Raw genomic sequence first — 23,950 nt, forward strand, 5'->3', positions numbered from 1 at the left:
AAAGGTGATTTAATTAATACACAGCTGTTTCTGCCACACAGATACAAGTAACATATGGTTAAAAAATGATTTATTTAAAATCTACCCTCGGAGCAAAGATGAACAACTTTAATGAAGTTAAAACAATAGTTATAACTGAAGTTTATAAAAGATTATGAATTTATCTGTGGTCACTCTGATATAAAATAAATGCATTGGTTTTCCTAAAAGTTTTCTTAATGTCAGCTTTAGTTGCATTTACTTTTCCAAGTGAAATATTATCAGTTGTTGACATAGCAAATTATGTAGGTCAGTGGCTTATAAGTTGTTATTTTTTAAGCCATTTTATATTAAATGTTAAAATAGTGTAACTAAGTAATCTAAAAAAAGAATGTTGATGGGAGCAAAAATTATTTAACAAAATATAATAATTAGACTTAAATCGAGAGGTAATTAAAATTTCAAAGCCTGATGCTGGCAAATTGGTTAAAAACGCAACACTACTAAGCAGATATTAAATATATTACTGAATGTTTAAGAAAATGATGGTATATTCAAGAGCTACCTTGCACTTTCTAGTTGTTTAGCCTTGAATAAATTACCTAGTATTCTAGGACTTGGTTTCCATATCTGTGAAATATGGAGGGGGTTGAAAATTTGGAATAATAAATTTCTAAAACCTTTTATAACTCCAAAGGTTTATTTAAAAAAAAATTTTTTTTAAAGATTTTATTTTTTCGTTAATGAGAGACACAGAGAGAGATAGGCAGAGACACAGGCAGAGGAAGGAGCAGGCTCCTTACAGGAAGCCCAAAGTGGGACTCGATCCTGGGACTCTGGGATCATGCCCTGAGCTAAAGGCAGATGCTCAACTGCTGAGCCACCCAGGCATCCCAACTCTGAAGGTTTAAAAGGCACATTAGATTAACAGAAGTCTTAAAGTGTTTTGTCTATGTAAAAGTGTAGCAAAAATCTTCCCTTCATTAAGACTAAACCAAAAACACTTCAGATATGTTGATATCTGTAGAATTCCCTTTCTTGAAAAGGAAGTGGAGTTACTGGAAGCAACTGTAAAGCTATAAAACTCTTAGCATAGTGCTTAGTGCAAAAAGAGAACTCAATAAGTTAATTAATATTAGCCATTAGAAAACCATTTCAGAACACTTCATAAGCCTCAAGTCCAAAAAGTTCTTTCTTCTTCTTATCCTATCACATAAAAAATACTTTCAGATCATTTACCATTGGACTACAACTTTACATATAAATATATCCCAAGGGGTTAGGTTGCCAGGGAGGGAAGAGGAATATTTTACGTCTAATTTCAGAGCCCAGTTTCCAAGCTGTTCTTCTGTGATGACTTTTTCTAGCACCTTTGATGGTGCTTTGCACATAGATACTCTATAAATGTTGATTGATGTATTCTTGGCTTTTTTGCTTCTGTCTTGCTTTAAAATTTTTTTTTTGTAGGATTCAGTATTTGGATAGTTTACAGATATGGGTAGATATGGGTTTCAAGATGTTTCCAGTTATCCTTATCAGTATCATAAGCAGTTTTTGGCATGCTTGCTAATGCAGCATTGCTTGATTTCTTTCAACCAGTGTTTTATTTCTTTTGGTTATTGAATAGAGTTATCATTGAACCCCTCTTCTTTCTTGTTTCTAAATCCCATCAATGGCCAAATCTTGCTTTTTGTCTTTCAAATAGCTCTCAAATCTCGTGTCTCTCCATCTCTATTGTCAATACCCCAGTTAAAACTGCCCAGAATCACATCCTTGGACCTCAATGGTAACCTCCTAATAGATTCTCATATCACTCTTGCTTATCCCAGTATGGTGATTTTCCTCACAGTAGCAACAGTGATCAATTGAAAAATACAAATGGATTTTGGCTGTTCTGTTGAGCATCAGTCATAATTCAGACAAGAAACAGACTTCAGTTCAAATAGTTTAAATGCAGAGATTATAATGAAAGATTCACTTTGCATTGCAGTCATCGTTAATTAGTAGAAGATCCCGAGGAACATGAAGGTAGACAAATGTGGAAGTTGCTTACTATCCCTTCAGGTTGAAGGAGCAAGGGGAGGAGGTTGTATTATCAGAACTCGCTGAGAAGGTTCAGAGAGCTAGGACTATAATTGTGGAGAGACAAGCTATTACCAATGATACTGCTGTGAAACAAGAAGGAATTAACTTGATCTTCATTTCTTCTCCAGTCTCAGCTCTTTTGTCAATTGGCCAATTTAACTAGAAACCAGAGTGCAAGAACCTTGTATAATTTAGTTTACAGGTATCAGCCTAAAGGAGAACAGAGCTGAGCAGATACCATGAAGAATAAGCAGTGCACCTTAGCACCAAATCCTTAATCTGACTGCAGAACCTTGTAAGATCTGACCCTTTCCTACCTCATCAGACTCATCCTTAACCACTTTCCTTGTGTCATTGAGATTCAGCCATATTGGAATTTTTTGTTTTCTTGAATGTACTGTGCTTACTCCCACCTCAGTGTCTTTACACAAGCTGTTTCCTCTAACTGATGAGTTCTGGCCCAATTTCACTTCATCAAAATTTAATCATCTTTCAGAGCTTAGCTCAAAAGACACTTCCTCAAGAAAGTTTTAATATCTTATGGTGAACAAAGAGTAAGCATGGTTATGGTTCTCCTGCGAAATCTGTTGTAGAGAGATGCCTGGGTGGCTCAGCGGTTAGGTGCCTGCCTTTGGCTCAGGTCGTGATCCTGTGAGGAGCCTGCTTCTCCCTCTGCCTGTGTCTCTGCCTCTCTCTCCCTGTCTCTCATGAATAAATAAATAAATCTTTAAAAAAATACATTGTAGATTATAATTGTCCCATTTGATAGCCATTTAAATAAAGCATGATAGTGAAATAATTCTCTCAATGTTACCACAAAGTGAATGTATTAATATCTGTACACTGCATAAAAAATAGCTAAAGGATGAGTCCGTTAAATCTCTTGAATATTGGGGCTCCTCAGACTTCTTTTCTTGGATGTTTTCTCTTCTTGTTTGCCATAGTTACATATATATTACATATATATTACATATATATAATGACTTCTGTTTATCCCAGCCCCAAGTCTTCTCTTTGGTTCCAGATTCATATTTTCAGGTGACCTTTTCCTTTCTCCCCCAACACCACACCTGCTAAACTTATTGTATTTTCAGTCTCAGTGGATCACTACATGAATAGCTTCTCAAACCCTGTTTCTTAGGCCCATTTTTTTTTTAACTTCTCTTTCCATATCTAAACAGATACCAAGTCCTTTCAATTCTAACTCCAAAATGTTCTTATAACCTAGTTTCTACATTGTCTCCCCATTGCTGTTTTATTAGGTCATTTTCTCACTATTTTAGTGTAATATTTATCTGTAGTCTTCTTGCCCCATTTTTCCTCTTCATCATGATCTGTCTTTTGGACAGAGATAGCCACCTACAAAAACAAGATTTATATTACTATTGCTCAGAAGTATTTATCATACCTTAAGCTTTTTGCTTACTCCTCAGTTTGACATAAAAAGTTCTTTGAAGTATGAACCATTTGAATCCTCTCTGCCATTCTGTCTATTCTAGCTTATCACTTACCATCTACTATCTCACCCAAGGATTCTGTTTGACATTTTGATGACATTAGTTGCCATGTGTTTTCTGTAACTTTTGTTTAGTGATGGAAGAGCTAGGAAGTCCTTTGAAAGCTTGCATTTCTGTGCTTATTTACAAGGCAGCTTAATGGCTAATTCTTGGCATATTCCAGACCCCATTTTATCCCATCCACAATTTGGTATTTCAAGATCTAGTGTTAATGAGAATTATGCTGAAATTACTCATACTGTGGTCTCCTTCTTTATAAGGCCATTTGTTTAACCATTTATTCAATTATTCATTAAACTTTTGTTGAACACCTACTATGTGCCAGACACTGAATGTAGAGTTAAAGACCTTTTCATCAAGGAACACAGTCTAGTAGAAGAGATTAATATGTAAGTAATTATAGAGGTTTGATATCACCCTATTTTGAATCTAAGATATAATGTTTGTAAATGTATGGCAAATGAGTAGGGCTGACTTCTCATAAGTAATATATAAATGGCTGCTAATTTTTCAGCCCTTAAAAAATTATTATTTAAAAGAAAGCCTATTTCAAGAATTTCTTTTTGGTCCAGGCCCTTACATTTTCAAAATGTGTTTTAAAATTTCAACTTTTTTGTTTATAAATAGTCTTAGAAGTTCTCAAAAACAATTTAGAAATCACAAGTGAGATGTATTGAATGTTAAGTTTTATAGTTTATTTTTTTTCCTGAGTGTTCCCTGGCATAGGTGATACTGAACAATTAAAATACTGACTGACAACTCAACACCAAAAAACCCCCAAATAATCCAATTAAAACATGGGCAGATATATAGACATTTTCCCAAAGAAGACACACAGATGGCCAATGGACACATGAAAAGATGCTCAGCATCACTTATCAAATGTAAATGCAAAACAAAATGAGATATCACCTTACACCTGCCAGGATGACTAGTATCAAAAAAAGAAGAATTAATAAGGATGTAGAGAGAAGGGTGTCCTGGTGTACTATTGGTGGGAATATAAATTGATACCGCCATTGTGGAAAACAGTATGAAGGTTCCTCAAAAAATTAAAAATAGAAATACCATATGTTCCAATAATTTCACTACTGGGTATTTACCTAAAGAAAAAAGCAACACTAATTTGAAAAGATACATGCACACCTATGTTCCTTGCGGCATTATTTGCAATAGTCAAGATATGAAAGCATATCCATTGTGTCCACTGATAGATGAAGAAATAAAGAAGATGTGGTGTATATATACAATGGCATCTTACTTAGCCAGAAAAAAAAAAGGAGATCTTGCCATTTATGACAACATGATGGAGGTAAGAGTATTATGCTAAGTGAAATAAGTCAGACTGAGAAAGGCAAATACCATATGATTTCACTTATATGTGAAATCTAAAAAACAAATGAATAAACAAACAAAAAGCAGAAACAGACCTATAAATGCAAAGAACAAACTCATGGATGCCAGACAAAAGAGAGATGGAGGGATGGACAAAATGGGTGAAGGGGAGTGGAAGATACAGGTTTCCAGTTATGGAATGAATAAGTCAGGGAAACAAAAGGTACAACATAGGGCATATGGACATTGGTATTGTAATATCATTATATGATGACAGTTGGTAGCTGTACTTGTAGTGAGGATAGCATAATAAATAAACTTGTCAAATTACTGTATTGTATACCTGAAACTAATGTAACATTGTTTGTTAACTATACTTCAAAAGAAATCCTGACTAAAATAAATAAGAACCAACACATTCTTTGTTCACTCATAAATATAAATATATACTATTTAAATATAAATATATACTGTTTATTATATATCATATATTATAAATATAAACACATTCTTTGTTCACTCATAAATATAAATATATACTATTTAAATATAAATATATACTCTTTATTATATATCATATATTATAAATATAAATTTGTTTATGGGTAGTATAATTAACTGGCACATTCAAGTGTGTATACACAAGATGTTCTGTATGTTTATAGAAATAATGAGTTCTATTAGAATTTATTTCTCAAAAAAAGAAAATTTTATTCTCTTGAAAATAGTATCTAAAGATACTGACAAATTCTGTCTACAACCATTTGCTTTTCATACCCCAGATTTTTCATTATGATTACAACTTGGATAGGCAGCTTGGGACACTTAGTAGGGTTACATATCTTTTTATGAATTATTTTTTTGAGATACTTGCATTAACTAGAGCCATGATTTCAATAAAGTAAGAATCTAAATGTACTGTCCAGTTCAAAATTGCTGTAATTTTTCAATGTTTAGTTTGTGGTTTCAAATTTATTCTCTAAGGGTAAGTTATGAATCAGAAAGCTTGAAGGGACTTTATGGGGTTCATTGTTTCTACTATTGCCTAGACATGTATGAGACAAATTTACCTAAATTGACATTCTTATTTGAATCTCCTATGAAGAAAGGGGCCACAGCCTTGCCTGAGTGAAGTGCTTAATCATCCTTAGAATGGATATGATGTTCTTTCTTAGAGTGTGAACACTATTTGGCCCCTTCATTGAAAACTAAGCCAAATTTCTTTTTAGTTTTTGGTAGGTGCTTATTGGTCACACTATCTTTCATTAACTTGAAAGCATTTATATAACCTTTTGGTCTTCTCTTTGCAACAATAAAAAAAGAGGGAAAAAACAAAACCAAACACTTCTCTACTACACTTTTCTTATAGAACCTGTTTTCCTATTTCTTTTTTTTGGGGGGGGGGTCTCTTTTAAGTTTCATCATAATTTAAAATACTAAAAGAAAATCTGAAGATATTTCTCTGAAGCAAGGTCAAGAAGAGCAGGCTTCTTTCTTCCAGTCCATTTGGCAAAAATCTATTGAGCATGCATTTCATTCCAAGCCAGTATTCTGGGTGTTAAAAGGGCAGTGCTAAAAAGAAGGAGGCTCTGACCTGCAGGAGCTAGCCATCTGGTTAGGACAACCGAGGAAGGAGGCAACGCAGTCTGGAACGCTAAGTAGGTTAGTGTGAGCATTCAGAAAGGGGTAGCCAATGGAGGCCTTAGGCTACTAAAGCAGTTGAAGCACCTGTGGTGACTTGATGCCATATTTAAGAAATTTGTATGTTTATGCAGTGTAAAAAAAAAAAGGCATAAAACAGGCAAGAACTGCAAATTTAGTTTCGTGTGTACTTAAACAAACAAATGAAACCTTGATTTGTGTTGTGGCATTGTCCATAAGCAGCTTTTTGATTTGAGAAATTCATATTTACTCCTGACAAAAGATGAAAGCATTTGTTTTTTTATCCATGACTCCTTTACCTGTAGATGATTATATGTATGCATACATATATACATATCTATTTTGTTGATGAAGTTGAGGGATGACTGCCATTTGGTCACTATATGTTCACTTTCCACTTTGAGAACACAATCCTCAAATTTATTCTATTCTTATCCTGAACAAAAAAATCAAATTTTTAGCCCTTGCTTAAGTGTTAAATGGTTATTATGGCACTATATATTCTTATATATATATATATATATATATATATATATATATATATATATATATATACGTATATATATATGTATATATATGTAAATGTGACTGTATATCCTAATTCTCTGAGGATTGATCTGATTTTTACATGCAGTTCTATCATAATTATTATTTGACTTTTTCATACTCAAAATATCCTAGATTGATACATGGTTGGTCTATATGATAAACTTTAGGTCAACTGCAATAATGAGAGGATAAGGAAGTAGTTAGCATGAAGCAGTATGAAAGCATTTACAGCTACATTTTGAAATTAGTAAAAATCACACATCTATTCCTTTTTCTTTTTTTTTAAAGATTTTATTTATTCATGAGAGACAGAGAGAGACAGAGAGACAGAGAGAGAAAGAGAGAGGTAGAGACATAGGCAGAAGGAGAAGCAGGCTCCCTCCGAGGAGCCTGATGCAGGACTTGATCCCAGGACCCCAGGATCATGACCTGAGCCAAAGGCAGATGCTCAACCATTGAGCCACCCAGGTGTCCTTTTCTTGAAGAGGTCTGATATTTTCCGGCTTGGGACTTATTCCTGATTGTAACACGAGGGAGTGGAGGGTGTTTTTGAGAGTCTATAAATAATTCATATAAAAGATGATCAATAAACAGGTGATCTCAAATTGGCTGCATCTGAGTAAATTAATTTTGAATGACAAAGATCTAACCAATTGTTTATGAAAATATATTCTATGCTATTTCTTTGTATTTCTGTATTCTCAATGTTATATTTCTGAATTGTCTGAAGTTAGCTTTATCTTCTATTAAAATGTCAGCACACAGATCTCTAATGGAATAAAATAATTAAACTAGGTTAATGTTTTAAGTACAAAGATTTTCTGGATATCGATATGTCTTATATCCTCCAAGTTATTATTGTATCTGGGCAGGCCTAAAATTACTTTCATTTTAGATATACATTAGGTTTTAGTTGATGTATTTATATATTTATGCATCCTATATGGGGTTATCATCATGGCATAAATTTAAAAAGTTTACCTGGAAATGAATTGGGGATGTTAAGTTGCTTGAGTTGGACAGAGGAAGGGATGATCTAGGCAGTCAGTTGTACCAAATGTTTTATTTTCTTGGAGAAATAAAATGACTGGAGAATTACCTCTGAAAACACTGTGTTTTAGTTTTCTATGGCTGCCATAACAAAATACTATGGACTGGGTGGCTTAAACAACAGAATTGTATTTTCTCACAGTTCTGGAGGCTAAAAATCCAAGATTAAGGTGTTGGCATGGTAGTTTCTTCTGAGTTCTTTCTCCTTGACTTACGGAATACTGTCTGCTTGCTGTGTTTTTCACAAGGTCCTTCCTCTGGTGGTGTCTCTTTGTGTGTTCAAATACCCTGTTCTTATAAAGACACCAGTCAGACTAGATTATGGCTCACCCAAATGACCCCATTTAACCTTAATTGTCTCTTTTAAAACCCTATCACATTCTGAATTACTGGGAGTTGGGACCTCATTATATGGATTTTGAGGGAGCACAATTCAGCCCATAACCCCTCGAAGGAGAAATTTCATTTGCTAGAATTAGTGAAGCCAAATCCTGTAGCACAAAAATTTGAAGGCAATGATGGGACAAGCTCTGAACTACTCCAGGAAAATTCTGGGATGTTGTATAATAGTTTAGATGGCATATATTGTTGAAAGAATTTTTTATATTTTTTACTGTTTATGCTCTGAAAAGTTCTAGTGCCCTTGATTATTTTTACTTGAATACATGAATAACTCATATATTGGTGGTTTCTGTTTAGTATGTTTTATGCCTTCCCAAGATACCTTATTTAAATGATAAAATAAAAAGGCTAAGACTCAGAATAAAAGAGTTAAAATCCTTATAAATAATTAGTTCGGTAGTCCTAAGGAAAAATGTTGAATTCTTCATTTAAATTTTATTACTGTTTTAGAAGATATGTTCCTTTTCCCATACCATATATAAAATGATTAGATCACTTAGAGAAATGTAGAGGGAGTTCTTGAAATTCATAGATCATTAGAGTAGGAATTAATATTACAGATAATCTCCAGATTTTTAAATTTTCCATGTGAAGAATGTGAAGCCCATGAAACCTTTTTTATTAAAAGTTTAAGCTCTGGAGTCAGAACAGTCTGAGTTTGAATCAGTCTTGGCTACTTTTTAACAATGTGACTTTGGGTAAATTACTTAACCTCTTTGAACCTTGGCTTCTTTAACTACAAAATGAAGTGAATAACAATACCTTCTTCCTAGGGTTACTATGTGTTTCAAATGAAAGAATAATTGTAAAGCATTTAGCACAGTGTTTGGCCCCTGTTAAGTGTTCAATAAATCTTAGTTCTAATAATAACTTAGTGTACTATTGCCCAGGATCATGGAAATGGTATTATTTGAAACCCTGACATTTCTAGTTTTAAAGCTATGTTTCAAATTTAGCAAGAAAACCATTTCCACTTTTAAAACTTTATAAATACTACCTACTTCTATTCATGCCTTCTTTTGATGGCTTCCACCAACCATTAAGTGCAATAACTTTCTTTAGAGTAGCTAAAAACTACTTTAGCTTTAACTCCTGCTTTGGCGTAAGCAGACAGTTTTATTGCAGTTGGGATTATCAGAATTCTAGAAATAAACTGTGATACCCAATTCTAGAAATAAAACACCTTTGATAGTTTATTAAATGCTGTTATTTAGGGTTGAGAGTCTGTTGACTTTTGAATATTTTTCAGATTTGGGAATAAACTTACAGCCCAACAAATAGAACTTTGAACGATTTCAATGGATTTGTATGTTACTTAAAAATTGACAAGAACTCGCAAGAAGCTTGATGAACTATTCTGAAAAGTTTTAGAGATGCACATTTATTAAAATTAATTTTACTATAGTAAATCTAAGAATAGGCAATTATATATATGTCATTATAAACTGAACATACAAAAATTTAATGAAAAGTACAGTTTAGGGCTGTGTTTTCCATGCAGAGGAATAGGGTTGGAAGGAATAGGGGCAGAAGGGCATGTATCAGAATGTTGGGGGTATGTGGATGGGTGGCTTAGTAGTGTGAAAACACCCTCGGTGTGTTCCTCATTGCTTTGGCTTGCTTTTTAGTCATGCATGGCATTCAATGTATAATAAAGCAGAAAATGAGATCTTTGTTTATCAAATGAGGGCATTGGTTATAAAAGGTTGAGAAAATCTGGTTTGGGTGAGGGGGGTAATGATCAAAAGTTACCATGGCAAAAACAAAAACAAACAAACAAACAAAAACCAAACTTACCATGGTAAAGTAAAAAAGGCTTTATTAAAAAAAAAAAAAAAGGCTTTATTGTCCAGTAAGTATGAAATCAAATTCTGTTTCTACAATTGCATTGTGACCTTAAGAAAGGTAAATATCAGTGAGTTTCTCAGTGATAAGATGGGCATAATATTAACTGTCCTTAAAAGAGGGTTACTATGTGTTAATTTACTTTAGGGCCAGCACCTAGTTGCTATTCTCTTAGTAACAAGTATTATAAATAGCATATAACTTCTTGTGTTCAGTGGTTATTGTCTCAGTCAGTTCAGGTTGCTATAACAAAATACTATAGACTAGATGTTTTAAATGACAAACATTTATTTCTCACAATTCTGGAGGCTAGAAAGCCCAAGATTAAAAGTTGCTACCATAGTCAGCACACTTTCATGCCGTACCATTACATGGTAAAGAACAGGAATAAGCTCTCATGTTTCTTTTTATAAAGGCACTAATCCCACTAATCCCATTACTGAGGGCTCTATCATCATGATGTAATTGCCTCTCAAAGGGGCTGCCTCTTTATCACATGGGAAGTTAGGGCTTCAAAATAAGAATTTGTGTGTGTGGTGGGGAGGGAGACACAGACATTCAGTCCATAACAGCCACAGACACTTCATTATTCTCTATAACATGAGGCATTTTAGCTAATGCTACTATGTAATTACTTCTTTGGTACTATAACTTGCTTTGGTAAAGAATATAAAATAAACTGATAAAGAGATAATATGAAATTTCTGTAAAAAGAGTTAAATTGTTTTCTATGTACAGAAATGAAATCTCTATGGGGATTTTTATAATAGGCATGATTGTATGAAAGTGGAGAATAAGTCAACAAAAGCATACAAATTGACAAAATGTAAGAAAAATGCCAGAAGCTTGTACATATGAAAAATTACATTTTTTAATTATACACTTATCTTTAATCAGATACATTTTATAATTATACATAGTAGCACAATTTTGTGAACTCTCTAGAAATCTATAAGACTCTGATCTGCCTCTGGTGGCTTCCCTCAATTAATTTAGAATGAAATAAGAAAATGTTGCTACTATGCAAATTTTCATTAGAGAAAAAGCAAAATGTTTGAATGGGTACACCTTAAGTCTTTTCACTTCCTAATTAATATTGGATTTTATATTACAGAGAGATGAAATGTTCTACTGAAAATAAATTATCACATATTGCTTATAGATACAATAGAAAATGAAACTATAATTGCATATAGAATGTATCCTTGCATCTCAACTATTCTGTTTAAATATAATGAAATTACTAATGATATTAAATTAATTACCATTCATATGAAAATATATTCTCTAGTTTATTTTTAAAGATTCTTGTTATACTGATATGTTTGGTGACACATCATATCAGATTATATCTGTTGTCCTGGCCTTTTCTACGAATACCTCTTCCACCTGTATAGTACTGTTTTGATTTGAATAATAAATTATTTGTCACCTTAATAATATTACTAAGAAATTTTAAAAAATGTCTTATTAAACATTTGCAGTAGAATTCTCATTCATTTAACAAAAGTTTATTTAGAGCTTTGTGTGGATTGTGCTAGTGCTAATGAGAAAATAAAATGAAATAAAGTAAAATAACTAAAAAGAGAGACATACTTGGCCTTTATTCTTTACAGAATTTATGGAAAGGTGGTTATTAATATACAAATTACACAGACAAATGTGTGGTTAAGTGTTAAGAAGGGGAGGTTCATGGTACTTTGAGGGAGTATAACAGGAAGAATTGTTTTGGAGATTTAGAGAAGGCATTTATGAAGAAGTTATGATTATAATAAAATATTAAGGTATCTGATCTTTAACACAAGTAGGATTCATGGGGTGTGGTCATTAAGCCTCTCCATTAGGCACTTTGCAACACGGATGGAAGCTGGCTTTTTTGGAGTGAGAAAGAGAGAAATCCTAAAAAGAAGCTAGAAGATTTTTGGTAATCTTTTTTTTTTCTTTTTTTTAAAGATTTTATTTATTTGAGAGAGAGCTAGAGCATAAGCAGGGGTGTGGCAGAGAGAGAGGAAGAAACAGGGAGCCTAATGCTGATGCTGGGCTCGATACAGCATTCTGAGATCGTGACCTGAGCTGAAGGCAGATGCTTAACCAACTGAGCCGCCTAGGCATCCCTGGATTTTTGATAATCTCATGTTGAAGTTATATTACCTTCACCATATTCTGTTAGTTAGAAGGGGTCATTATGATGAGCCCACACTCAAGGGGAAGATGTTACATAAAACATGAATACCAAGAGAGGGGAATCACTGGGAGCCATCTTAGAGGCTGCTTCTAATTTATGAAGTGTTCCCACATTTATCAAGAATATTGTATGTTTTTCTTTTAATCTCTTCAGGTAAAAGTGATAAATCCAACTTGAACATAATATTTTAATTTTTCCCATACAGTGCTAGATATGATTCATGGATAATTTGGTTAGACTACATCTATGGTTATATTTGAAATCTGTCTATAAGTTTGCTTTGTTTATGTGGTTTTGCAGTCAAGGCTGTGCTAATGTCATAAAATGATAAATGGCTTTTATTTATTTATTTTTTATTGTTTTTTTAAAGATTTTATTTATTCATTCATGAGAGACACACAGAGAGAGAAGCAGAGACATAGGCAGAGGGAGAAGCAGGCTCCATGCAGGGAGCCGATGTGGGACTTGATCCGGGTGTCTGGGATCACGCCCTGAGCCAAAGGCAGACAGATGCTCAACTGCTGAGCCACCCAGGTGTCCTGAGAAATGGATTTTAATATAGAATTGTGTAAGACAGATATTACAAAAAATTCTATAAAACTGTGCTAACTAAATCAAGAGTCAGGACTTCAATTTGCAGTTTGTGTCTGTCTGACCTCCCTCCTCTGCCCAACCAATTCTCAAAAGGCTGTGTTTATCTTTTGCAAGAGATTAAAAGGGAAAACTATCCTAGGGAGAAGCACATTTACGCTTCATTAAGTATGATGTTAGCTCTAGTCTTTTTATAGGTGTTTTTTATCAAGTTGAAGAAGTTCCCTTCTGCTTCTAGTTTTTGAGAGTTTTTTTCATCATAAAAAGAAGTTAAATTTTTTCACTTTCTTCTGCATCAATTTATATGATCATATGATTTTTCTTCTGTAGTCTGTGAATATGGTAAGTTACATTTATTGAGTTTTCCATATTTAACCAGTATTGCGTCCCCAAAATAAATCTCACTTGGCTCTGGCATATAATTCTTTTTTATATTTTAGTGAATTTTATTTGCTTTTATTTTGTTAAGAATTTTCACATTTATATTCCTGGAGGATATTGATCTGTAGGGTTTTTTTGTGCTACTTTGGTTATTATCAAGATAATACTGGCCTTATAAAATGAGTTTCCTCTTTTATTTTCTGGAAAATGTTGTTGAATTTGTGTTAATTCTCTTAACACTTGGTAGATTTTTCAATGAAACATTTCTTTTTGGAGACGATTTTTTTTAATAATTTTTTTTTTTTTTTTAAATTTATGATAGTCACAGAGAGAGAGAGAGAGGCAGAGACACAGGCAGAGGGAGAAGCAGGCTCCATGCACCGGGAGCCCAAGTGGGATTCGATCCCGGGTCTCCAGGATCGCACCCTGGGCCAAAGGCAGGCGCCAAACCGCTGCGCCACCCAGGGATCCCCGAGAGGATTTTTAATTACAAATTCAATTTTCTTAATTATGGGTCTATTCAAATGATCTATTTTTTATATTGGGAGAATTATGGTACTTACTTTTTAAGGACGTGGTCTATTTTATCAAAGTTATCAAAATTATGTTGTGTGTAGAATTGTTCATCATATTCCCTTCTTATCCTTCTAGTATCTACAGGGTCTGTAGTGGTATACTCTCATTCTTAGTAGTAGTAATTTGTATGTTCTCTCTGTATTTTTGTAAGTCTTGCTGAAGCCTGTCAATTTTTTTTTTTTTTTTTTTTTTAGATTTTATTTATTTATTTGAGAGAGAGAGTAAGTGTACAAGATCAGAGGAGGGGGGAAGAGGGAGAGGGAAAAACAGACTCTCTGCTGAGCAGGGAGCCCAGTACCGGCTTGATCCCAGGAGCAGGGGATAGCAACCTGAGCCGAAGGCATACACTTAACCAACGACACCCAGGTGGCCCTGCCTAAAAGCTTTCTGACTTGCTGAGTCTCTAGGTGATTCATGTCTTTTTCCTGGTCTTTTAACTTGAGGGAGAAAGCTTTTGTTGGGTCTTTTTGGTCTGTGCCCATTGGCATTTCCTAGTTGTTAGTTACCCAAAATTCAGTCTGGGATATATGTGGCAAAAAGAAAACCCAGGGAACTCATAGTATTGTTTCTTGTGTTCTGGGGATTCCTGGCCACACTGCCTTTGGAGTCTTAAGTTTTTTTGCATATAAAATTCTGGGGTTTTAATTGTGGTTGATGGGAGGATTAGAGAAAAGTACATCTATTCCATCTTCCCCAAAGCAGAAGTCTTCTACATGTCTTATTTTATTTTATTTGATCTTATTTTACTTTTTTTAAGGATTTTATTTATTTGGTAGAGAGAGTAAGAGAGAGAGAGAGAGAACCAGCAGGCAGAGTGGAGTGGGAAGGAAGAAGTAGACTGCTGAGCAGGGAGCCCAACGGGAGGCTCGATCCCAGGACCCTGAGATCTTGACCTGAGCTGAAGGCAAATGCTTAACTGACTGAGCCACCTGGGCACCCCTACATGTCTTATTTTGGACATGTAGTATTTTAAATATTATTTAGTTCTAAGTATTTTATAATATTTATTATTCCTTCTGTGATCAATGAATCATTCAGAAATGCATTTTAAAATGGCACAACGTATAGTTTTCTAGCTATAGTTTTGTCATTGGTTTCTTACTCTTGCATTTTGTTAGAGAATATAGTTAATATGATGTCAATCTTTAAAATTATTCAGAAACTTCAGAAACTCAATGTGTTTGAAGAAGACATGCATTCTTCACTTGTTGGGTGGAGCATTCAATGATTAGATCAGCTTTGTTACTTTTATTTTCAAGTCTCTGTATTTCTTTCCTGCTGGATATATTGTTTTACTAAGAGAGATATATTAAAGTATCACACAGTAATAGATAATTTGTCAATTTCTTCTGATATTTCTGTTAATTTTAATTTTTCTTTCAAGTTATGTCACTAGGTACATATAAATTAAAAATTGAAGAAATTTAGTATTCATTTTAAAGTCACCATCTTTATCTTTAATATTTTTTTGCCCTCATATTTATTTTATCTGTTTTTAATATACTTATTCCAGCTTTGTTTTGCTTAGTATTTGCTTCATAAATCTTTTCTCTTCTTTTGGCCTTCAGTATTTTGTTTCTTTATGATATATTAGTCATATAAAATTAATAGGTCTTTAAACATTTTTTATTTAGTGAGATGAACTTTGGGTTTTTTAAACTTTTTTTTTAATAAAGGTTTATTTATTTGAGAGAGAGAGAATGCATAGTGGGGAGGGACGGGGAGAGAGAGAGAGAGAGAGAGAAGCAGACTCTGTGGTAAGCAAGAAGCCCCATGTGGGGCTTAATCCCACTGAGATCGTGACCTGAACCAAAGACAGACACTTAACTGAGCCACCCAGGTGCCCCTGGACTTTGTATTTAATGAAGAATTAGTTTAGATTTATAATGATCACTGATAATCTTTTGATTGGTTGTACCATTTTATTCTGACAGTCCATTTGCCTCAGCGTTTCTTTTTCTCCATACCTTCTTTCTTGCTATTCACTTTCCTTTTTTGGAGGGGTCTGTACAAAAGTTTTTAATTTTTATTGATAAAATTTAATAATTTTTGGAGCTGCAACTGGATTTTGAATTCATAATTGCTGTTTCTCATTCTCATAATTGGTGTGTTTTAACATTTCTGGAAAAGTCTTCACCTTTACCTCCTTTAATATCATCTCATCCCAATTCGTTCTATTATTTCCTTTGGAGTTCTTAGTTATGTACCATTTTTTTTGAAGATTTTATTTATTTTAGAGAGAGGGCGTATGTATGAACAGAGGGAGGAGCAGGAGGAAAGGGAGAGAGAATCTCAAGCAGACTCTTCATTGAGTGTGGAGCCCAATAGGAGTCTTGATCTCACAACCCATGAGATCATGACCTAAGGTGAAATCAAGAGTCAGTCGCTCAAAAGACTGAGCCACCCAGGCACCTAAATATACCATCTTAATTTCTCATTTTTTATTTATTATAGTTTTCTTTGTCTTTATCCTGGATAATTTCTTTGAATTTATCCTTCATCTAATCAATTCTTTCCTTAGATTTTCATTTGCTTCTTTCAGTCACCATGGCATTTAATTAAGTTCTTTATTTTTTATTTTTTTAATTAAGTTCTTTAAATTTTACTCTCTATCTAAGCTTTTTCAGACAACAGAAGCATTAATAGTTCAACTGTAAATCCATGAGGGCAACCTTGTGGTTATGAATTCTCTGGAGAGATTCTCTGCTCCCTCCCACCCCCACTATATCCTCATCTATGTCCTGGCTTGAGATAGGCAAATTTCCTTGTTAGCTCCTTATGGGTAGCAGATTTTATTGCTTCTTCACCTTTATACTGCTGATAGGAAATCTTATTAGATTTCTCACTTTACCAAGTGCTAAATATTATCACCCGTCCCCTGCATATTATTCAGGCTTTAGAGAGAACTCAGGTTTCCAGGGTTGGGCAGAAGCTCTCAGAGGGAAAAGCTGCCTTAGCCACTGGCTTGTCTCCCAAGTTCCCTATTGTTAAGTTTTTTAGTAACTAGATGGAAATGAGACCGCCAAGGCAAGCGAGGGTCCAAGAACAGATTTTATTGCAGGCACCCTCGGGCGAGGTTCCACGACTCACGGGGGAAAGAGAGTGAATCGGGGAAGTCGCGCCAAGACAAGGTGGTAGGGGGTTTACATAACGTTGTAAGGCAGAACGGTTTCCTATTGGTTGGCTCATATGCAAAGGAAGGATTGCAATCCAACCAGTCAGAGTGACCCTCACTATGCAAAGGAAGGATTGCAATTCGACCAGTCAAAGGTGACTTCCTCCTCTGGGGTTTGAAGGGCATTGGGTTCGGTTGGGGAAGTCCAAAGGAGAGGTGTAAGGGTCTGCTCAAGCTGTCGTCCCAAGTGGAGGTGGTGACAGGAACCTCAGCCATTTTGGCGTATCCGCCATCTTGAGGAGTTTCCCTTCCCGCCTGGCCCCAACACCTATGTAGCCGTGGGGAGTGGTGGGGCGGGTGGAGTTGGAGCTCCACAAATCCCTTTGTTGGTTTCTTATTTTTTAACTCAGCAAATTACTAAAAATTAAAACTATACATATATATTTACTCACCATTTTAGCTGATTTTTTTCTGGGGTAGTTCAGAGTATCTGATGCTGCTAGAAATGAAAGTTTAGACATAATCCTTTTTATTTGTAATTTCACTTCCTCTGCAAATTCATTATTCATTACTAATTTCTGTGTTAGTGGGTGGCTTCTATTACAAGCTGAAATCACCATACCCTTCTGGCAATGAGTCAGCTGTTTGGGGGTTAAAAGAAAAAAAGGAATTATACTTCCATCTGCTTGTTACTTAGATCTTAAAGTAGATAGTTTCATCTCCTGACTTAAGAAAATATCTATTCCTATATTTCACAAACAGATGTTAGCTATGGAAACATTTTATTTCTATTTATTTCATATATTTTTTAAGCATGGTCAGTGTTTTTGTTGAGAAGGTGATCAGATCTCCCTTAATATCAGATATGGCTTGTTGTTTCCCATTGTTGTTCTGACTTGTCACTGTTTGGGTACCAAATATGGAGACCATCTCAGGATTTGATGAACGAGCACTAGATCTGACCACTGTATAGAAGAGAGTCTGTGAGAAAAAATACCTGTCCACACAGAGTCATAGATTGGATTCCTTTAGAGTCACAGATCAGATTCCTGCAGATCAGTCTGATTGTACTGCTTTCTAGTCTCAGCCTTGACTTGAACATCTGTGTTTATGACCATGGCTACTTTTCTAGTTAAAAGTGGAAAGAAAAAAGGGAGGGAGGGAAGAAGAAGGAAAGAAAAAATTTTCTTAAAATTTTCGGTTATTCTTGTTTAGTCATCAAATATATGTTGATTACTTACAAAGAAGCCACATCAAGGCTTCTATAGAAATTCATTATCCTTAGCTTGAAATATTTTCCCATTTGTACCCACTCTACCCACCTATCCAAATGAAATAATCATCGTGGTTCTCATTTATTAGTAGATAGTGAAGTCACGGAGGGCAAGAACCATGCTTTTACCCCTGCCTTTCTTTCCTTCCCCTCCTCACCTATTCTCTCCTTTTCTTATTTTTTTTTAAAAACTTGAGGACCTAGGAATTAAAAAGTCTTCAATTAAATTTTAATTCAAGCCCCACTCCAGTGCTACCTTTTCTGGTTGTACTGCCTGTGAGAAAATATCTGATATTAAGGGAGATCTGATCATCCTTCTCAATCCTTTCCCTTGACCTACCAGCAACACTATTTCCAGATAAGGAAAAATGATCACATGTCTGTATTCGTTTGCAAAATGATGACACACTTGTTTGGTGTTTTGTAAAACAAAAAGTCCTGTATTGCAAATCATATATCATTCATTGTTTTTTGGAAATTAGTTATACATGAATTATATCATAGCCAATGCAGCCTGTGTGTGTTTCTTCCACAAGTTGCCATATTAATTTTTCTGCGTAGGCTTCCTCTTCAACTGTCACATATTCTTTCCCAGAAATCTTGCTGTGCTTTGTAACAAATATGTTAAAAAGCTTTTGTTCTGAAAAAAGCCACCCATTGAGTAGGAGTGTGAATTCAAATGTTAAGGTCACCATGGGATCCCACAGTTATTCAGCTCAATAAGATCTGTGTGACATCACACTTTTGTTAAGTTTCTTAGGGGAAAAAAAAAAAGAGGAGAGAGTGGCCAACACTTGCTGAAAGAACTTTTGTTTCTTGTCTAAATTCTCTCTCTCTTCCTTCATTCACCTCTAACCAAGGCAAAGGAGTATTTCCCAGCATTTTAAACTTATGTTATATAAAAATGGGATTGATTAATCCATTTTTGGAGTATAAAACACTGACCGTTTCACCAAGTGGCTACTTTTATAGATTTTCCTCTCTTTCATGTCCTTTTTCTAGAAAATTGAGGCAGATGTTAACTTTACTCTTAGAAAAGATCTTGTGAATTTCTTTTTTAAAAATTATTATTATAAAAATACACAACATAGAATTCACCATCTTAACCATTTTTAAGTACACGGCTCATAGTGTTAAGTATAATTAAATCATTATATAATCAATCCCCAGAACTTTCTCATCTTGCAAAACTGAATTAAATAACAACTCTCCATATCTCTGCCCCTTGCTTCTGGTAATGACCATTTTGCTTTCTATCTCTATGAAGTTGACTACTTTAGATTTCTCATTAAAATGGAATGACCCAGTATTTCACTTTTGTGACTGACTTATTTTACTTGGCATAATGTCTTCAAGGTTCATCCATATTGTAACATGTATCAGAATTTCCTTCCTTTTTAAGGCTGAATAAAATTTCATTGCATACCACATTTTATTTATCCATTCATCTGTCCCTGGACACATGGGTTGCTTTTACCTATTGGCTATTATGAATAGTGATGCTATGAACATGGACATGCAAATAATTCTATGAGAGTCTGCTTTCAGTTATTTTGGGTATACACTGAGAAGTGGAATTGAGGATTATGATAATTCTAATTTTAACTTTTGAGGCATCACATACTGTTTTTCTATAGTAGCTATATTATTTTATATTCCTACCAATAATTCATAAGGGTTCCAATTTCTGTACACCCTTGCCTGCACTTGTTATTTTCTGTTTGTTTGGTGTTTTCTTCTCATGGGTCTGAGGGAAAATCAAATTATGGTTTTGATTTGCATTTAACTAATGATTATTGTTTGTTAGCTATTAACATATTATCTTTCCATATGTTTGTAGCTATTAATATAGATCTTTCCATATGTTTGTTAGCTATTAATATATTATCTTGGAGAAATATATATAATATATATGTATATTATATATATGTATCATATATATGTCATCAAAAATATATCATCTTCGGAGAAATGTCTATTTAAGTCCTTTGCCCATTTTCCAGACATGTTATTTTGTAGTGTTGAGGAATTCTTTATATGTTATAGATATTAACCATTTATCAGATACATGATTTTCAAATAGTTTCTCTCATTTTGTAGGTTGCTTTTCCACTCGGTTGATTTGTGTCCTTTGATGAATGGAAGTTTTAAAGTTTGATATAGTATGCCTTATTTTTACATTTGTTGCCTATGCATTTGGTGTCATATCCAGGGCATCCTTGACAAATCCAATGTTATGAAGCTTTCCCCCTATATTTGCTTATAAGAGTTTTATAGTTTTAGAATTTATGTTTAGGTCTTTGATCCATTTTGCATTAGTTTTTGTTTATGGTGTATTATAAAGGTACAATCTCATTCTTTTGCATGTAGTTATCCAATTTCCCCAGCACTATTAAAGAGATTGTTATTGTTCTTTGGTTTTGGAACCTATATTACTTGGCTTGAGCTACTATAACAAAATACCATAGGACTGAGTGGCTTAAACAACAGAAATTAATTTTGTCTCAGTTTTAGAGGCTGAAGGTCTGGGTTCTCTACTCTGTTTCATTAGTCTATATGTCTCATTTCTTGCACTTTTGCTTTATTATCATAACTTTAAATTTCAGCTCTTCTTTATATCTGAAAAAAGGAATAAAAGTTTACTTGGGAATTTAAAAGTATCAGGTAAATAGATATGAAAATTTCTAATAGCTGGCTTAATTTCAAAGTGTATTTTCTTGACAACTTTGCAATATATATTATTTTGACTTCTTAGGAGTGCCTGTTGTAAATAATAAATTATTTATTTTATCGAAATATATTCTTGGATTAATTTATTCAGACTTCATAACTATATTAACTGTGTTCTAGTGTAGTCCCCATTTGACTTATTTTTTTCTTAGTCTTATTTCTAAGTACATTATTAGTTTTTAAAATTAGATCTACATAAAGTTTTAAGCATTTCGTTAAATAGTACTTCCTTTTTTTCCATATTTAAATTTTAGTTTACCTATAGCTTGTAAACAGACAATCATTGCTTTCCCTTCATGTAGAATAGAATTGTATGTACTTAAAATAAATACAAGCTAAGTCACACAGTAGCTAGGTGTGAAATGTCATTAGGCTCCTTTTCTTCTAGCCACATGATGTCTGATAGTACATAATCAAAGAAATATTAAAATAGAAAACATTGAACGAGTGTGGGAGTGAAGGAAAGAATACAAAAGAGGCTGCTCTGAAAGAAACTTTTGATTCTAAGAAATAAGGCATAAGTTTATGGAGTACATATTCAAATTTTCTTATAAAGAGAATTTGAATTTCTTATAAAGAGAACATCTTTCCATGTCACAAACCAGTATTAGTAAACTAGAAAGAAATAGAATATCAAATGGAACCAGTGAAATGCTAATTACACCATGAAAAAACAAATATCTTTCAAAAATAGGTATCTTTTTTTAATTGAATTTCGATTTGCCAACATATAACACCCAGTGCTCATCCCTTCAGGTGCCCTCCTCAGTGCCCATCACCACATTACCCCATCCCACCTTCCCGCCTCCCCTTCCACTACCCTTTGTGATGTTTTGTCACCCTCTCTAATTTTTCCCACTCATTTTCCCTCCTTTCCCTTATAATCCCTTTCACTATTTCTTATATTCCCCATATGAGTGAAATCATATGATGATTGTCCTTCTCCAATTGACTTACTTCACTCAGTATAATACCCTCCAGTTCCACCGACGTCGAAGCAAATGGTGGGTATTTGTCCTTCCTGATGGCTGAGTAATATTCCTACCTTGAGGGTAGGCTATTATACACATAAGCCTATCATCTATATCTATTAGATTGCAAGTCATTTTTTAAAAGATTTTTATTTATTCATGAGAGACACAGAGAGAGGCAGAGACACAGGCAGAGGGAGAAAAAGGCTCCATGCAGGGAGCCGGATGTGGGACTCGATCCCAAGACTCTAGGATCACGCCCTGGGCTGAAGGCAGATGCTAAACCGCTGAGCCACCCAGGGATCCCGCATATCATTTTCAAAATGGAGCTGAGTTCTTGACACTTTCATGGGTACAAAATAAAGTGTGTCTCTGTATCTGAAAATATAATTGAACCTTTTCCCCCCTTAATCCCATCAGAGTACACTGTTTCAGTATCTTCCAAGAAAATTATAAGAAGAGGTAGGAGTAAAGTAAGTGGCTGGCCTTTAAGTATTTCTATAGATGCCAGTAATTTCATTTTACTAGTTTAAGTGCTTTAAAAAGGGAAAGTCAAAAAGCAAATTCTCTTTTTCCACTCATTGCTCTTTTGTGAGACAGTTATCATTTCTTAAGCATTTTTTGCATATCACTGTAAAAAAAAGATCTGATAAGAGATCATTTATTCATTTAGAGGAGGGCATGCACCCAGGGTTCTTTTTCTGGTCCTGATGATAGAGTTCTGCTGACCCATGCATACCCTCCTGCCCTTTTCCCGTTATGAAATAATGGCTTTTACTTGTAATGTGATTAACCAGGGTTGGGGTACATTCTGCAACTACGGAACAGAATGAAGCCATTGCCCCAAAAATGGACTGAACCTTTGACATTGACTGTATTAGTATTTTAATCAATGTGGAAACTATCAGAAGCTTGTACTTATAATAGTCCTAAACCACATAATGTAGCAGATAGTAAATATCATTATGATTAAAATGCCCCTTTTTGTGAAATCAAATATAAAAAAAGCCTACTGTTAGGTCAGTAGTGGTGCTTTACTTCCTTTTGAGATTGATAAATTATTTGATTATTATAATAACAGCAGCAGCAGCAGTTAACAGCAGCAATGATAGCTAACATTTATTGTTTCTTTTAGGCCAGTTTTATGGGTTGAATTGTGTCTCCACCTACCCCCCCCCCCCCCGTTCATATGTTGAAGTCTTAACCCCCAGTATCTCATCACATCACTGTTTTTAAAGAGATGTTGGAAGTTAAATGAAATCATTGGAGTGAGCCCAAATTCAGTGTGGATTGATGTCCTGGTAAGAAGAGGAGATTGTGACACAGACACAAGGGGAAGAGTACATGAAGACACTGGGAGAAGATGGTTGTCTATAAGCCACGGAGAGAGGCCTCAGAAAGAACCAGCTCTGCCAACACCTTGACTTTGGACTTTTGCACTTTGGACTTACCTCCAGAATTGTGAGAAAATAAACTAATGTTTAATGCACCAAGTCCATGGAATTTTATTATGGCGAGGATAGCAAACTGATAAAGAAAACAGTGTGCTAAGTGTTTTACATTCATTTTCTCTCTTAATTTTCATAATAATCTTTGGAATATGTGCTATTATTATTCCTACTTTGCAAATGAAGGATAAAATAATTTTTTAAGGCTAATGAGTGGAAAAGCCAGGTTAAGAACCACTGCAACTGGTTTCTAGCA

At 34.3% G+C, this 23,950-nt stretch overlaps 1 long non-coding RNA gene across 15 annotated transcripts in view; it reads left to right on the top strand.

The window, feature by feature from the left end:
* Positions 1-23,950, top strand: part of LOC144288774 (uncharacterized) — a 229,162-nt gene that overhangs the window by 93,921 nt on the left and 111,291 nt on the right. The window contains exon 5 of one of the 15 annotated variants that reach the window (XR_013356761.1): positions 23,485-23,717. The exons of the other annotated variants lie outside the window; for them this stretch is intronic. This is a non-coding gene — a long non-coding RNA (uncharacterized LOC144288774). Of the gene's footprint in view, positions 1-23,484; positions 23,718-23,950 lie in introns of those variants that run through there. 15 annotated transcript variants of the gene reach the window in all.

Source organism: Canis aureus, chromosome 18 (assembly GCF_053574225.1).
Source record: "Canis aureus isolate CA01 chromosome 18, VMU_Caureus_v.1.0, whole genome shotgun sequence".
In the NCBI taxonomy this organism is placed as follows: Eukaryota; Metazoa; Chordata; class Mammalia; order Carnivora; family Canidae; genus Canis; species Canis aureus.